The following is a 5,481-nucleotide window of genomic DNA, read 5'->3' as shown; positions in this document are numbered from 1 at the left end:
CTTTAGAGCCAGTACATTTAACCTCTGACTGTAATAAGAATTTAACTGGCAAAAAGCATGAATGAACTACAATATATTGTATAATGACTTTTTTACAATAATGGTAGGCACTGTTTTTAGTTTGTTTTACTTGAAGAAATAAATTTTCTGATAATGTGGGTGAGTTTAAACAGGTGCTGTACCTTGAAGACTAACTAAGTTCTTTGTACATAAGAAGGCATCTGGGCAGACAGTAGTATTCTAAGCAAAACCATGAAGATATAAAGAGACTTATTATTTTAATGAAGGTCAGTGTTTTCATGAATAGAACAGAGAATGAAAGGAATATATAAGAATGACAAGAGAAATAACAGAAAGGTAATTCATAAAGCTTTACTTTAATACAGTAGTCTATGGACTCACTTATTGCACTGTTGAACCTTTACACATTTCTGTTTAAAACTTTTTCTATACTTGTGAAAACAGCAAACAAATATTTGTTGTATTCAAAGGACATGAATCTTGTTATATTGGCTTTTTAATAAAATATTGTGATCATTAATTTTTCAGTTTTGGATACCTCTCTGGAATATTTTAAGGTTTTTATGACTTTCTTTGCTTTTTAATTTATTCTGTAATGGAAAATACACTAGTCTCCCTAGTTACACCAGAGAAGACCCATAGCAGAAGAAAGAGGAAGGGAATCCTTTTTAAATTCATCAAGTTCTAAGTAAGCTCCCTAAAATTCAGGTGCAAACAAAATGCAATGTTTACAAGTTTCATTAGAATTGAGAAATTTCTATTATGTGTGGTCATTCTTCCCCAGTGAGATCTGATAAAATGTCTGATTTCAGCAGGTGAAAATGTCATGACAGCTATGAGAAAGAAAGAAATTATTTACACTCTTTCCTTCCCATTCTGCTACTATCTCTGTAATAAATTTCAGCATAATCAGGCAAACTTTATCCTTAGAAAACTAATGACGTATTCTCTAATTTTCTTGATCATAACACCACACACAATGGGGTTAAGAAAAGGTGGGACCGCCTGACCTGTGGTGGTTTAGTGGATAAAGCATCAACCTGGAACGTTGAGGTCACCAGTTCAAAACCCTGGGATTGCCCGGTCAAGGCACATATGGGAGTTGAAGCTTCCTGTTCCTCCCCTATTCTCTCTCTCTCTCTCTCTCTCTCCCCCCTCTAAAATGAATAAATAAATAAAAATAATTTTAAAAAAAGAAAAGGTGGGACCAGAAGGTAGATATTGATAATGAAAGTATGAATCTGGGAGGGCCACATTGTGGCCAAAGCAGCGAGTCAGAGAGGTAAAGAGAGCTGTGGAGTAGAAAATAAGGATGACACTAATATGAGAGCCACATGTGCCTAGAGCTGAGACTTGTTTCCTATGATGAAAGAGGAAAGACTACAGAGAATTAGAACATAAGAGATAACAATGAAAAACCATAACAGGAAACAATGACAGAGGTCACACTGAGGTTGTAATGCATGATGGCTCCTGTGTCCATACATGCCAGCTTCACCACAGCCATGAACTCACAGTAGGTTTGAGCAATTATTTGAGTCTTGCAGTAGAGCAGCTGTTTGAACAGAATGGGGTGTGGGGAAAAGAGAGCTACTCCCCGGAATACAGCAGAAGCTCCCATTTTGACAATGTGTGCAAGAGTGAGAATGGTGGTATGGCACAGTGGATGACAAATGGCCACATAACGGTCAATGGCGATGGGCAAAAGGAAGCCTGATTCCATGGCAGTAAAGCTGTGGATGAGAACATTTGGGCCAAGTAGGCATCAAAAGCGGTGTCATGAGCTCCAAGCCAGAGGAGACAGAGCATGCGGGGCAGCACAGATGTGGAGAGGACCAGGTCAGTGACAGACAGCATGCACAGAAAGAGGAACATAGGCTCCTGGAGGCTTAGCTTTGCCCTCACCACAGCCTCACCACAGGATGGTCACATTCACCATCATGGCCACCATGTACATGAAGCAGAAAGAAATCCCAATCCAGACATGTGGTGCTCTAATTCTGAAATGTCTGTTAGCAAGAAGATGTTTGGAAATGTTTGAGATTTATTGGCTGGTCCCATTGTGCTCTTGCTTTCTGTCTTTTGTAGGTGGAGTCCTTCTTATTAGGGAAAAAATTTTTTTGCCAAGATCATTACACCAAATCTGACTAAAAATGAAAAACACATCTGGAAAACCCCAAAACATCATATTAGAAAATATAAAAGGTTGTACTTTACATTGAAAAAAACAATAACACTAGGCAAAAACTATGTAACCAGACACACTTGTCTTACTATAAATCAAGTCATGAATCTCACAAATTTGTTAAAAACAAAACAAAACAACCCAACACTATTAACATCTATTTAAAATTTAAAATAAAATTCAATATCCCTTTTTGAATTCACAATATGAGTTCGTCATAAGGCCAGATTAGCTTTAATAGAAATAGCTGATATTATAAAGGGAACGGATCTTAGAATTCATATAGCTCAACTTTCTTCTTAATGGCATTCTTAAATATCATTTTCTAGACTGCTCTCAAATATAGTTACTCATTTCTTAGACAGTCCATTACATGTCCTATCACCCTCAAAGAACCAAACCCCAGGAGCTATGAGATAGTATCACCTTTTCCAATGGCAATATTGTTTTACAGACTCACCTGTGTTCTGTATAGAAATCTTTACAAAATCTGAGGTTTTTCTCATGTTTCCTTCTTTCCTTTCCCATGAAACATTTCCAATTTATATGCTGTTTAAACTTAGTTTTTGAAAAAATCTGAATTTCCTACCTCTTTTTAATATTTATTTCTTTTATCTGAACATACTAATCACTACAGAGATTCATGTACTTGATACATCTTTTGATTTATACACTATTAGTGTGATTTCAGTTCATATAACTTTTTATAAGAAGAAAGGAAAGTAGTACTTAATGGCCCTAACATGAAAAGGAAATTGTCCAGAATCTTTGTAGTTAATTATTAGCTGAAAAAGTAATGCAAACTAAATATTGTTTTCCAATTTTATCAATTAAGAAATTAAAGCCCAGTGTGTTATAATTAATGCAATGGCATCACAAAGACTGGCTGAGATACAAAAATTTTATTACAACTCTGCATGACTACAAAGTTCTTTTAAGCAAAAATTTAATATTTTCTATCACAGATTTTAAATTCATAGTCAAATTTAACCTACTAATATTTTTCATAATTTTAAAGTCATTTTCTCAAGATGATTTTAAACAAATGGTTAAAATTTAGCTTTTTCATTTAAATTTGATAATCTATACAACATATTTTATTTTATTTTTTTAGAGGAAACGAGACAGGAAGAGTAAGAGGGAGAATATGAGAACCAATAACTTGTAGTTGCTTCATTTTAGTTTTTTTACTGATTGCTTCTGATATGTACCTTGACCAAGGGTGGGGGGACTTGTGGCAGGCCAACATCCTTGTGCTCAAGCCAGCGACCTTGAGCTTCTAACCAGCAACTTTTGGGCTCTAGACAGTGACCTTGGGATTATGTTGACAATTCCACACTCAAGCTGGTGACCTTGCACTCAAGCCAATGAGCCCAAGCCCTAGCCAGCACCTCAGGGTTTTGAACTGGGTCCTCGTGTTCCAAGTAGGTGCCCAATCCACTGCCTCACCACTGGTGAGGCTAGATAAAACTTTAAAATAAAAATTAACGTGTTTTTTTGCGTTATCATTGAACATTTATCAATGTTAACACTTTGAATATAATCAGTATTTTCTGCTGATTCTTTTCTTTTCTTTTTTTTTTTTTTGTATTTTTCTGAAGCTGGAAACAGGGAGGCAGTCAGACAGACTCCCGCATGCGCCCAACCGAGATCCACCTGGCACGCCCAACAGGGGGCGATGCTCTGCCCATCCGGGGCATCGCTCTGTTGCGATCAGAGCCACTCTAGCGCCTGGGGCAGAGGCCAAAGAGCCATCCCCAGCGCCTGGGCCATCTTTTGCTCCAATGGAGCCTTGGCTGTGGGAGGGGAAGAAAGAGACAGAGAGGAAGGAGAGGGGGAGGGGTGGAGAAGCAGATAGGTGCCTCTCCTGTGTGCCCTGGCCGGAAATCAAACCCGGGACCTCCACACGCCAGGACGACGCTCTACCACTGAGCCAACCGGCCAGGGCATTCTGCTGATTCTGATGGTATTTATCCTATATCTACATTGATACAATTAAATTTCAACTTTGACACAAGTATAGTTAAAAATCAGAATTATATCTTTCATTCTAGAAAATTGTGTTTACCCCATAACATATTCTATATGCTGTTCATTAATTAGAAATGGAGCTGTTGAACTTAATAATAATGAGATAACAAGTACTGAACCCAATTTATTGCAGTACTTTGTAAATTCTCTTTGAATTAGAATATGACTGACTTATTCATTATTTTGGGTGAAGTGTAGAACACCTTAATATGACATATGACAACACAGATTATTAGAAATATTTTCAGTATTATTTGCAAATTTTCTAAGTCTAACCAGGATTTATAAAATAATCATTTACACAATACTTTAAATCACTATGATATTGACAGAGAGGAAATAATGTTCAATAAATCTAGAAAATTATCAGCTAGCATAAATAATACTATCACTTCACTTCTAGTTTTTCCCCATTCCATCTGATTATACTGGGGAACAAAATTTTTGTTGCATCCACAAAAACACTTCTTCTTACCTAACATGAGTGTGCTGATCACAAATCTGACAGTTTTTCCTCTGTAAGCTGAAGTTTTTTTGCAATTCAAGATTTTAGGTTTTCATTTTATTGTAAAATTTTCAACGTTTAGTTTAACATAGTGAAGTAGAATGTCGTCTTGGGCATCATCTTTGTGAAAATATAATAATTTATATAATGCAGTAAATACACTAATACACTAAAAGATATGATTGCATCAGAATTTGTCTACAATTTTGGAATAGAACATATTAAAACTTATTTTAATCATAAAATTTACGCAAAACTTATTTAAATTCTATTCAGGCAAAACTTTGCGTTTGTAGCTCTTGCGTTTGTGTACTTGTTGAAGATAATCTTGTTTGATGCTCCAGCAGTAGTCTGCCATCACTAACAGCTCCAAGATTTTCGGGAAACTTATCAAAGTGACTGTTCAGGAAGTGAATCTTAATGCTCATGTTACATCAATGTCACAGAAAGCCAACAGCATCTTTTAAACCAGAAGTTCATAGTTTTCTGCTTTTTTTGCCAAAGAAGTTCTTTGTAACTGCCACAAAAGACTGCCATGTTGCTTTCTCCTCCTTATTCATCTTCCTAGCAAATTCTTCATCACGTATGAAGGTTCGAATTTGAGGTCCATCAAATACACCTGTTTTTATCTTCTTAAAAGACAAGGCAAGAAAAGCAGAAATAATATGTTGAAAGCATTCACTTTCTCTATTCAAAGCCTGAACAAACTGCTCTCAAGTAAGCACAGTTTGATGTGAGT

General features: G+C 36.1%; 1 pseudogene; it reads right to left on the bottom strand.

The window, feature by feature from the left end:
• Nucleotides 1–930: 930 nt before the first annotated feature.
• On the bottom strand, nucleotides 931–2,082 carry LOC136388836 (olfactory receptor 52K1-like; annotated as a pseudogene).
• Nucleotides 2,083–5,481: the final 3,399 nt, after the last annotated feature.

Source organism: Saccopteryx leptura, chromosome 1 (assembly GCF_036850995.1).
Source record: "Saccopteryx leptura isolate mSacLep1 chromosome 1, mSacLep1_pri_phased_curated, whole genome shotgun sequence".
Taxonomy (NCBI): Eukaryota; Metazoa; Chordata; class Mammalia; order Chiroptera; family Emballonuridae; genus Saccopteryx; species Saccopteryx leptura.
This window is presented reverse-complemented; position numbering and strand designations above follow the sequence as displayed.